Source organism: Moschus berezovskii, chromosome 6, assembly GCF_049115385.1.
Source record: "Moschus berezovskii isolate FMDL1 chromosome 6, NW_MosBer_1.0, whole genome shotgun sequence".
Taxonomy (NCBI): Eukaryota; Metazoa; Chordata; class Mammalia; order Artiodactyla; family Moschidae; genus Moschus; species Moschus berezovskii.
Window position 1 is genome coordinate 53,222,355 of NC_142465.1, and position 13,220 is coordinate 53,235,574.

Genomic DNA, 13,220 nt, shown 5'->3' on the forward strand with positions numbered 1-13,220 from the left:
CACTTGTTGAATAAGTGAACAGGGAACTGCATTTATAATGTAAACCATGTTGTTTAGAAAAAACAAGTGGTTAGAAAATAATACCAGTAGTATTTAGACCTCTTGCTACTTCTAAGGTAATTAGTTCATTTCCTACTTCATCTAGTCTATGGACAAATGCAAATGTAAAATTTTGAGTTATTTTATCAAATTTAGGAGGACAGTTATGACAGATTTCTAAAAGTAACAATCAGAGTACTGCAGCCCAATTTCATCAGCACCACTCCTTGCAACATAAAAGTATATGTCCTGCTAAGGGATAAGAAAACAAATTGTGAATTACTGCTATGTCCAGAAAAAGGAAAATTAATTTGTTGATAAGCTCCAACCAATACTTTAGCCACCTGAAACGAAGAGTCAACTCATTGGGAAAGACCCTGGTGCTGGGAAAGGTTGAGGGCAGGAGAAGAAGGAGGCAACAGAAGATGAGATGATTGGATGGCATCACTAATTCCACGGACATGAGTTTGAGCAAACTCCAGGAGATAGTGGCGGACAGGGAAGCCTGGCATGGTGCAGCCCATGGGGTCGCAAAGAGCCGGACATGACTGAGCGACTGAACAACAGCAACGATATTTATTGAACCCATATCATGTACATGGTACTATTAATTCATGTACTGCTAGCAGCATAATCAAGGAATTAGAACTTTCAGAAATACTTGAGAATAACAGAATTGTTATCATTAAATAAGTTTAGAACTAGAAAAATTCTTGATGAACACCTAATGCATAGATTTTTGAACATGAAATGATCACTCAACAGAGGTAAAATAATTAGTTGAAAGGCGTTCCACAACAAGTTTGTTTAAAATTGTCTTTAGATGCTGAAGTTTGAGCATAAGGGTTTTTTTTGTTGTTGTTTTGTTGATGTTGTTGTTGTTGTTTTGAGGATAAGGTTTTTAAGAAAACTAGGATATATTTAGAGTTCTCTCTTTAATAATGTCATTTTCCTTCACTTGTTTTCTGAAGTGTTTTCTTCAGAAACTAGAACTAGAACTAGCACCAGGAATGTGCAGCTTGGACCATCTGTTCCTCAGTCTATAAGTATAATCTGTATATGACTAGGTGAGGATGTTGCTCTTGAAATATCATCCATCATGGGTATGTCAGTAGAAAAAAAGTGGGAATAACAATGAATTGATCCAAAGCTCTTATTTTGTCAATAGCAAAACAGAGATAAACAGACCTAGCACAGGTCAGAAAGTCATTTGGGGAAAACATTAAGCTAAAACTTCTTTTACATACATGTTGTGGCATCTACACTTTCTTTTTTATTCAGTTCACACAAAAAGTAAGAAAAGGACATAAAGAATTGTATCTAATATTGACAAGGCAAGGGTTACTCTGTGTCCATTAAGAAGGTACCAATGGTATAATTAAAATAGAATTACGTATATAAGTCCATCTTCTGATGTTACTTTTAACTCTACTAAGGCTGTGGTTTTTCCAGTGGTCACGTATGGATGTGAGAGTTGGACTGTGAAGAAACCTGATCGCCAAAGAATTGATGCTTTTGAACTGTGGTGCTGGAGAAGACTCTTGAGAGTCCCTTGGACTGCAAGGAGATCCAACCAGTCCATTCTAAAAGGAGATTAATCCTGGATGTTCATTGGAAGGACTGATGCTAAAGCTGAAACTCCAATACTTTGGCTACCTCATGCGAAGAGTTGACTCACTGGAAAAGACTCTGATGCTGGGAAGGATTGGGGGCGGGAGGAGAAGGGGACAACAGAGAATGAGATGGCTGGATGGCATCACCGACTCGATGGATATGACTTTGAGTGAACTCCGGGAGTTGGTGATGGACAGGGAGGCCTGGCATGCTGTGATTCATGGGGTCGCAAAGAGTCGGACACGACTGAGCGACTGAACTGAAATGAAATGCTATCTTTTTATAAGGATTCCTGTTTTGTGGTCCATGGAATTCTCCAGGGCAGAATACTGGAGTGGGTTGCCATATTCTCCTCTAGGGGATTTTCCCAACCCAGTGATCGAACCCAGGTCTCCTGCATTGCAGGCAGATTCTTTACCATCTGAGCCACCAGAGAAGCCCAAGAATACTGGAGTGGGTAGCCTATCCCTTCTTCAGTGGATCTTCCCGAGCCAGGAATTGAACCAGGGTCTCCTGCACTGCAGGTGTATTCTTTACCAGATGAGCTACCAGGGAAACCCAGAAATAAGTCCATCTTCTGATGTTACTTTTAACTCTACTAAATGCTATCTTTTTTCCCAGGATTCCTGTTTTGTAGTCATCTAGTCGCTTCACTGACTATGCCAAAGCCTTTGACTGTGTGGATCACAATCAACTGTGGAACATTCTGAAAGAGATGGGAATCCCAGACCACCTGACCTGCCTCTTGAGAAACCTGTATGCAGGTCAGGAAGCAACAGTTAGAACTGGACATGGAACAACAGACTGGTTCCAAATAGGAAAAGGTGTACGTCAAGGTTGTATATTGTCACCTTGCTTATTTAACTTATATGCAGAGTACATCATGAGGAACACTGGGCTGGAAGAAGCACAAGCTGGAATCAAGATTGCTGGGAGAAATATCAATAACCTCAGATATGCAGATGACACTACCCTTATGGCAGAAAGTGAAGAGGAACTAAAAAGCCTCTTGATGAAAGTGAAAGAGGAGAGTGAAAAGGTTGGCTTGAAGCTCAACATTCAGAAAACAAAGATCATGGCATCTGGTCCCATCACTTCATGGGAAATAGATGGAAAAACAGTGGAAACAGTGTCAGACTTTATTTTTTTGGGCTCCAAAATCACTGCAGATGCTGATTGCAGCCATGAAATTAAAAGACGCTTGCTCTTTGGAAGGAAAGTTATGACCAACCTTGATAGTATATTAAAAAGCAGAGACATTACTTTGCCAACCAAGGTCCGTCTAGTCAAGGCAATGGTTTTTCCCATGGTCATGTATGGATGTGAGAGTTGGACTGTGAAGAAAGCTGATCGCCGAAGAATCGATGCTTTTGAACTGTGGTGTTGGAGAAGACTCTTGAGAGTCCCTTATACTGCAAGGAGATCCAACCAGTCCATTCTAAAGGAGATCAATCCTGGATGTTCATTGGAGGGACTGATGCTAAAGCTGAAACTCCAATACTTTGGCCACCTCATGCGACGAGTTGACTCACTGGAAAAGACTCTGATGCTGGGAAAGGTTGGGGGCAGGAGGAGAAGGGGGCGACGGAGAATGAGATGGCTGGATGGCATCACCGACTCTGTGGACATGAGTTTGAGTGTACTCCGGGAGTTGGTGATGGACAGGGAGGCCTGGCGTGCTGTGATTCATGGGGTCGCGGAGAGTTGGACACAACTGAGCGACTGAACTGAACTGAGTTCCAGAGAGGCCTGGCGTGCTGTGATTCATGGGGTTGCAAAGAGTCGGACACAACTGAGCGACTGAACTGACTGACTGACTGAGTCAAATGCAGGCATCTATTCATTCTCATATTAATCTATTCTTAATATTTATTTATTTTATTTGGCTACATCAGGCCTTCATTACAGCACAGGGACCTTCGTTGCATCATGTGGGATCTTACTCTGTGGCGCGCTGATTCTCTAGTTGAGGCACATGGATCAGTAGTTGCATCACAAAGGCTCAGTTGCACCACGCAGACTTAGTTGCCCTGCTGCATGTGGGAGCTCAGTTCCCCAACCAGGGATCAAACTCAGGTCCCCTGCATTGCAAGGCAGATTCCCTGGGCCATCCAGGGAAGTCCCTCACATTAATATTTTAAAACTTCTATCACCAATACAGAATACAAATCTTTTTCTTCTAAAATATACATTGATTTCACAGTCCACAGCATCTACATTACATTTGTTTCATCTTAAAAGCTTTTCTTCATATTTAAAAAGTGCCCACAAAAAAGCAAAACCCACATACACAAATCACTTTTGATTACTATTAAAAAATACCTTCAGAATTTTTCAGTCTTTTTGACTGTTTCGTTTTGTTGTGTTTATGTAATAGTTTTGCTTTTCTAGTACTTGAGTTTAAATTTAAACCTTCTCACTAACTAGCTAGGTTTCATTTGACAAGGTTTACTCTGAGCTATGAAAGTCTCATTTGTAAATCTGGAGTTTATAATAGTTTCCTTGCAAAACTGCTACTAGAGAAGCCCCTGGCACACACAAGTTCAAGTCCATGTCTGTATCTAATATCATTTAATCTTCATGTCACCCCTGAGGTAGGCATTCCTATATGTGGTAGTCATTAGTGCTATTTCCAAAACACTCTGAATCTCCATTTTCCAGGTACTTTCTGGGCTCCTGTGGTTGCATGAGATCGTGTCACTAGTCCTGGGGAGGAAGTTGTGAACAGAAATGATACTGTGTGCCACTTCTAAGACAGATCACTTAATTGCTGGCATGAAGCTCTCCAGAACTCTCTTTCTCTCCAACAGTGATCAGCAATGTTCTATAATTAGATAATGGCCGCTCCATTAACCACAATCCTGGAGTAGGAGACGTGGAGCAGAGTTCCCATCTGACAGACAATGAACATGCAATACAAGCAAGAAATAAAACTTCAGGGGATGAAGCCACTGGGATCTGGGGATTATGTGTTCCGGCAGAAACTAAGGTTCAGAGAATAACTTGCTTGAGGTCATATGCTCAGTTCTGAAGACAGAATTTGAACTGAAGTCTATTTTAATCTTTCGTAGTATTTTAAACATTCCTCAAGCACAGGGACTCTTATTTCCCAGATAGCTGTCCTTGTTTAGAAAAACAACAGGGTCTGAAGGCTGAGAAGTCCAATGCCAAAGACAATGACACCACTCTGAAAAGACCAAGGTCTTCCTCTCATTAGTCACCCCTTCTATTTCTAAATACCCCAAGGAGAGTTAGAAGATATGGCTCTCTTCTCATATTCAGACATAAAGGCTAGGACAAAGCTACTTCACTTTGGATCTTCTGGAGCTAACAAACAAGTCCCAACCCTTCAAGAACTAGAGGTTTTCTTCACAATTTTTGCCATATCCTTATAACTCCTCTGCCTTATTATTTACTTAATATTTTCTGTAAGTTTAATTTAGCTTTTTCCTATGTGGTAATATACGTGGAATCCCAAATCTGATGTGTAAGCTGTATTTTTACTAATATCCATTTAAATAAATATACTGCTATTGGAAAAAAAGAATTAAAAATTTCACTCAGCTGTAAACTTACTGAGTAGCTCCTGATAACAACAAAATGACTGTTTATGAAGATTTTATTTTCTGAAGTGACTGAAAGCTCCCTGGCCACTAACCAGGCCTGCTGAAGCATCTTACTCATCTAACAAGTCAGTGCCCAGACACAGACCTTAGAAATATAGTGTCCTGATGTTAATTAATCTATAAATGTAAAAAAATAAATGATTCATTTGCCATGATGCTAAAAAAATAAATGTTTGTCCTTCTCAGTGGCTCATGAATCATGACCCTGGCCTAAGGAAAAGGTACTCTAATGGTTCACTTTTTTGACCTGGAAGTAAACAATATGTACAACAATGCAAGACTTTAGAGACAACGTATAGACAAAGATTTGGCTGTTGTTTCAGAACAGAATGTAAACATTAGTAACTTCACATTTAAAAACAAAAAAGAAAATGTACACAGCTAACAAAATGTAAAGCACACCCAGTAAGGACGGCAGAATAATGGGTGAGAATACTAGGACTCTCATCTTATGAAGCAGAAAATTCAGAGATACTAACTAGACTGCAAAATGCTAACTAGTCCCTTAGAATCCATCCTCCCTTCTTCCCATTAGTAACAAAAACTTCTGAAATTTTAGCTGAACACAGAGCTACATTTCTCTGCCTCCTCTGCAGCTAACTGTGAACATGATACTAAGCTCTAGCCAATGCAACGATGCGTGACCTTTCAGGTCACCTCTTTTAAAGACAAAGTCACTTGCTTTAGACTGCCTCTTCCTCTCGTTGTTGTTCAATCGTTAAGCTGTGTCCAACTCTTTTCGACTCCATGGACTTCTTCCTCCCCTGGGAAATGGCAAAAACTGCAGCAGAGCACTTGAACCCTGGGATGGAAGCTACTTAATGAGAAAGGCACACTTAACAGGCCATGAAGCAAAGTTACCTACTCACCAACTTGACCTTGGGCTACTACCTACCTTAGGCTATCACTGGGGAGAAAGATAAACTTCTACTTATGTCTGTCACTCTGCCTGGAATCTCTTTGTCACAACAGCTTGTCATGTGGCTACATCAAAAGTTGATGAGCAAACATATTATTTAATGTTATAAAAGTGAACAATAGTGCTTCCGTTGTAGCTCAGATGGTAAAGAATCTGCCTGAAATGCAGGAGACCTGGGTTTGATTTCTGGGTCAGGAAGTTCCCCTGGAGAAGGAAATGGCAACCCACTCCAGTATTCTTGCCTGGAAAATTCCATGGACAGAGGAGCCTGGTGGGCTATATAGTCCATGGGATCGTAAGAGTCAGACGTGACTTAGTGACTAAACCACCACCAAGTGAACAATAAGGGAATTTTAAAAATCAACATAACAATAAACAATGGTAGACATAAGGGAGAAGAAAGAGCAGATAAATACTTGTTTTTCATAACTGTATGTTATCTGAAATTGATGAATCAAGAAACAGTGCTATAACTGTACTGACAAAAACTAGGGGACTGACAGAATGATTTTAGAACATTGCTTCAGAAGAGTGAGGCAAAGATGAGAAGAGATAGAATTGGAGGCTGTTGCTTTTCACCTGAAGTTCCTTCTCTTCAAGAACCATGTACAAAGACAAAAATAAAACAAACTTAGGCATGTAAAAAAGATGCAGTGCCTCAGTGGACCATTTCATCTAAAAAAAACTTGCTATTATAGGCTGATCAAATCCTGCCCTACCCTTATGACTATAAATTACAGTTATTATCTATTGTTGTCATGTCCGACTCTTAGTGATGTCATGGACTGCAGCACACCAGGCTCCTCTGTGCTCCACTATCTCCCAAAGTTTGCTTGGTTTCATGTCCATTGAGTTGGTGATGCTATCTAACCAGCTCATCCTCTGCTGCCCCTTTCTCCTTTGCCTTCAATCTTTCCCAGCATCAGTGTCTTTTCCAATGAGTCAACTCTTCACATCAGGCTGTCAGAGTATTGGAGGTTCAACTTCACCATAGATCCTTCCAAGGAATATTCAGAGTTGATTTCCTTTAGGATTGACTGGTTTGCTCTCCTTGCAGTCCAAGGGACTCTTAAGAGTCTTCTCAAACACCACAGTTCAAAAGCATCAATTCTCTGGCAATCCAGCCTTCTTTATGGTCCAACTCTCACATGACTACTTGAAAAACTATAGCTTTGACTATACAGTTATCTGTATCTATCCCTAAAAGACTATTTTTAATGAGTTTAATATAAGTCCTAAAAATATGTATCTGTAAATCATGCTTCAAATATTTAAATCAGAACTTTGCCACCATTCCTGGAATAGAAAGTTTTAGCACTGGAAACTGCAAATGCTTGCTCTTGTATCAGAATTTTAGCATCCCTCCCCTCTAAGTTTACTTTCTGTTGCAGAAAGTAAGAATTTTCTCATGATAGTATGCCTTGTGCCTTGTATCTGATAAAGCAGATAAAGGACAAGTTTTATGAAAATGTATTCCTATTCCACTGAAAGGTAAAGCTTAATGGCCTTTATCAACTATCTTTTAACACTATGCTGAACTTGGGAGAAAGGTGAAGCCCTAAATGAGACCATAAAGTGAAAGATATTAAATATTTTGCATTATGTTGTTTCTACTTTTTCCTTAATGGTTTGCTTTCTTCATTAATTTTAGATGATTAAATCATATTTTTAAAAGAATTTAGGTATTTCATGTGCACCTCAAACTATTTATCATCTCCAAAACTCAATTTCTTTCTTCACCAATTTATTATTTTTTCTGTATTCCTGATCCTGTATAAAGTACTACCATTCCATACAACCACTTAACCCCAAACTTGAGAGTCATCTTCAGTCATTTTCTACTTTAATTTTTTATACTTAATCAACACCAAGTGCCATCAATCTTATTTCTAAGATATTGCTCAAATATATTCTTTTCTTTCCATCTCTCATCTAGAATATGGTCTTCATGCCTCTACCCTGACTCCTGATCACAACCACCCTCCATTCTGCTGCAGGCATAATATAAACTCACTCTACCACGTCAGAGAGCTTCCCTGGTGGCTCAGAGGTTAAAGCGTCTGCCTCCAATGCGGGAGACCCGAGTTCAATCCCTGGGTCGGGAAGATCTCCTGGAGAAGGAAACGGTAACCCACTCCAGTATTCTTGCCTGGAGAATCCCATGGACGGAGAAGCCTGGTAGGCTACAGTCCACGGGGTCGCAAAGAGTCGGACACGACTGAGCGACTGAACGGAACGGAACGGAACGGAACCACGTCAGAACTCTGCTTCATGTGCTTCCACAGTTATCAACAACTATAAGGAAAACACAACCAACCTATTCTGGCATTCAAGACCTATCAGATTCATTTCTCTTCCTATCTTAACTTCTGACCCCAACACTCACTAGACATTATACAATCCATTAAGTCTTTTGCCCTTTACTTTATCTCTAGTCCTCACCAGTGTCTAACCTTTAATAAGCACTCAAAAAGCATTTGTTGAGTGAATGAATGAATAAAGATTCTCTTCTGATGATAGTCAACCATTTATTGTTTCCTACAGACTTTTTCATCCTCACCATACCACTTATATTTTCCATACCATATAAAGAATGAATTCTTCCTTTTTAACCTTCAAGACCAGTTTCTGCCCTAGGAAACATTTTTTCACAGCTATTCCTCTCACCTTTCTCCCCAATCATGCCATTAGAAAATGAATCAATTCTGCCTCTAATACTTCCTACCTCAGTACCTCTATCATTATATATATTATTGCAAGTTAGAATTTAGACATGTACACACCCCACTTAAAAATTCCTTGAGAGTAGTCAGCAGTATTCACTTCTGTAAAATAAAGACTCAATAAACGTTTTCACAGAACTGAACTCAAATGTCACTTCCTCTGTTTCCCCCCATCTCTGTTCATAATGTCCCAGTTCCCCCAGGATAGAGTCCTATACTATACCCAGGCAGTGCAGGATACAGGAAAGGGTCAGAACTGGAGTTAACTTCTGACTCTATCTCTTAACCAGCTGATAAATCTTAAGCAAATTAGTTACCTGTCTCTGATTCCTAACCTGCATAACGTAGATCATATCACTTATTTCACTAAATTTCAGAAGGATTAAGTGAGATAATATTTTTGAAAATAACTAGAAAACTGCTCAGTGAATTTTACTTCCCTGAGAAGGAAAAGCAAGAAGAGGTCTGAGATACCATGTAGAGATAAAGAATGAGAGAGGGTGCATGTATGCACATGTGCATGTGTGAATGAGAATGACCGTTCATGAGTGTGCCTACATCTGTGTGTCTGTATTGGAGGGTTCAGTTAGTTTAATTTTGGACAGGGGAAGAGTAAGGTGATTGTTTAACATACAACTTCAGTTCAGTTCAGTTCAGTCGCTCAGTTGTGTCAAACTCTTTGCGACCCATGAATCACAGCACGCCAGGCCTCCCTGTCCATCACCAACTCCCGGAGTTCACTCAAACTCATGTCCATCAAGTCGGTGATGCCATCCAGCCATCTCATTCTCTGTCATCCCCATCTCCTCCCACCCCCAAACCCTCCCAGCATCAGACTCTTTTCCATTAAGTCAACTCATCGCATGAGGTGGCCAAAGTATTGGAGTTTCAACTTTAGTATCAGTCCTTCCAATGAACACCCAGGATTGATCTCCTTTAGAATGGACTGGTTGGATCTCCTTGCAGTCCAAGGGACTCTCAAGAGTCTTCTCTAGCAGATAAGATTAATTTAAGATTAATTTTTCTACTTCAGTAATTATAGTTTAATGATTGTCAAAAAATCATTATCTCTGACCAAAAGGAAAAACCTCATTTTGCAATCAACTGTTTCAGTCGATTATATAGAGTGATATAACTTTATGCATGCATGAGGCAAATGTAATAATAAAACAGGAATTTGACAAAGTAAACTTTATTACAGTTCAGTCACTCAATCGTGTCTGACTCTTTGTGACCCGATGGACTGCAGCACGCCAGGCTTTGGTCAACTCTAATTTGAACATAGCAGTTATAAAATATTGCTAGAATTCAATTAAAACTGCCATTCTTACTCAGAGATAAAACTATTCTAGGACTTAAAACTAATTTTGCATCATGACCCTGAAAAATATATACAACATCAGAGGTATTGAATTCCCAGTAGTAACCTTGTGACTGATATTGTTTTGTCATCTGGGAGGTGAGAATTCTACCACTGAACTGCCAAAGACTTTGACTTGTTATCTGAATGCCAGTAAATTCCATCGTTCCCAGGTTCTTCTTCCATAAGGAATGCTAGCAGTATTTTATGTTCCACAATTGCAGTACTATTTGCATTCAGATTATTCTATAAGCAATTTCCAGCTTTCTAATTATGCTTTTTTTGGTTTCAATTAAATGTTGTTTTGCAAGGGAAGGTTAACACATTATATACAACAGTCTGTACTTCCCTCAGGTAATAAGAGAGCTCAGGAAACATGAATGCATATATTTTTCCCTACCAAAAAAGAAAAAAAAAGACATCAACTCATGGATAGATTCTAGTCAAATGGCACATGAATCAAAATATCCTTAAGAATGACAAGTTAAGGGATAAATGGTCATAATCACTGAAGGCAGTAGATGTTATTATATAATTAAATGAAAAAGAGTAAAACAAAAATCCTTAAGTGAACATATAAAAATAATAGCAACAATCGTGTAGATCTATAGGTACCACTTTAGTTAACAAAAGCAGAGAAGGAAAAAAATAAAAGATTCCAAAATTCTTCCTGCAGAAAAGAGCCAAATGCTACTGAATCTTACTTTTTTAAATTTAATGATTAGATTAGTTCAGGTTCAATAATGTTTTTTAACACCTGTTCAAGGTTGTGGAACCTAAAATATGATGTCACTCTTTCAAATCCCTATGAGAGATAAAAGCAAACAAAACACAGAAACCATATGCCAAAGACTGAAAATCAAGGGAAAAGATCATAAAAATGGTATAAATCAGTAAGACAAGGAATATCATCAGAAACGTCCATGATAACAAAATATAAATGACTTAAATAAACCTGCTAAAAAATGACTCTCAAATAGAGTTACAAAGCAATGACATAATGCAATCAAAAAAGAAAAGAAGCAGAGAGAAAAAAGAGATTGCACACACGCACACATACATGTGCAAACGTGAGTCCACACGCACACAAAGACAAAGGTGGCAACATAAAAAATATCTTTTAAAAAATAACTCACTCATCTTCTCCCTCAATCAGATTCCAACCACCTCCCACTGAAATGGTAAGCAGAATATAAAAACAGAGCAAAATCTATACCAGCCCTGGAAACTAAAATACAATAAACTTGTGTAAGATAAAGTGCAGAGGATGTTTTAAAGAAAAGGCCAACTCCTAACTCATCTATGTGCAAACATTGTTCCTGCAAGTTAGTGAAGAAGAATCCAGGATTCTAAGGAGGAGGAGCCAAGGCCAGAGAACTGGTAGGTGGAAGGCACTGAGAGCTTGATATCAGGCACAGGGTGTGTCTAGACCCAACAGTCACCTCGGCAAGCACTTTTGACACTGAAAGCCACACTCACAGGGGCTCTGTGGCGATGCTCAAGCCTAGCATTCAAGGATTTGGGAAGCACTGTCAAGGCTGACTTTTGAAAGAGACAGTGAAGCCTGAGAAATATTCAGGGCACTGCCTGAAAATTCTGACATCAGTTTAACCCTAGAAAAGAAACTAACCCTAAGGCAACACTTTTCACTAGGGCCACCTCTGGTTCTGATGCTGCTTCCTTACTCGCTAGCAGAGGTCCCTGGAGTCTGAAAGTTAAACTGCTATACACCTAAACTTTCGTCTCTTTCCCTTTTATCACCTTGAAAGATTCAAGAAAAACACACCAAACTCAGATAGAAGCCTCTCTCACTCACCAAACTGGGCAAGCCCACACTGCATTCATGTTACTCTATTTAACAAAGAGATGCTGGGAAAAAAGTGAAGAATGAGAGGCCATGGTCCCTGCCACCATGAAGCTTACACATTTGTAAGAAAGCTACTATTAGCAAGTGCAATAAAGATCATGGAGAGGCAAAAGGGGAATAAAGATCCTATATAACAGAAGCAAGAAGTCTAGTTTGAGAGGCATAAGAAAGCCAACCTGCAGGTAGTGATATTTAAACTAAGAATAAAGGATAAGGCTGGGTTGCCCAAACTAAGAATGAGGAGGAAGTGTACCAGACAAAGGAACAGATGAGCAGGGATCCTGAGGTAAAAGTGAGTGTGGCCCACTGAAGGGCATGAAAGAAAAGCAGTGTGGCTAGAAGGCGTGCGAGAGGAACAGATGGATGAGATGAGGAGGCTGAGGAGGCAGGCGGAAGAAACTCTGAAGCTATCATAACAATTTGGAACTTTATCCTAAAAAGAAAAACCAGTAACTGAAGGAGAGCCACATGATCAGATCTTCGAATTTAAAAGACTGCCATGGCTAAAAGGTGGGAAATGGTTGGGAATGGCATCGGAACAGAGGTAGTGAGACTAACTGGGAAGCTATTGTAGAAATCTAGGCAAACCACTGACACAGGGTATGAGACAAGAAATAAATTTAATAAGACTCCAGTTCTGGCTTAAGCAAATGGGCACATGGTAATACCATCTACTAAGGTAAGGGACAAGGTGGGAGACATAACGTTGGGCAAAAATAATAAATGTTTAACCTATTAAAGGTACACACAACCAACCAAATGGAGATGAGACAGAAGCAAGTGGATACACAGGACTGTAGCTTAGATACAGAGCTAGGCTGTCAGTAAATTTAGGAGGAACTGACTTAGATGGAACTGAAGCCATGGAATAAATAAGACTGCCTAAGAAAATGTGTCGGAGAAGGCAATGACAAGCCACTCCAGTACTCTTGCCTGGAAAATCCCATGGATGGAGAAGCCTGGTGGGCTGCATTCCGTGGGGTCGCTGGGGGTCGGACACGACTGAGCAACTTCACTTTCACTTTTCACTTTCACACATTGGAGAAGGAAATGGCAACCCACTCCAGTGTTC

At 39.7% G+C, this 13,220-nt stretch overlaps 1 protein-coding gene across 3 annotated transcripts in view; it reads right to left on the reverse strand.

The window, feature by feature from the left end:
- The window catches only part of MSRB3 (methionine sulfoxide reductase B3), a 192,345-nt gene that overhangs the window by 164,347 nt on the left and 14,778 nt on the right, over positions 1–13,220 (reverse strand). The gene's annotated exons all lie outside the window — the stretch shown is intronic.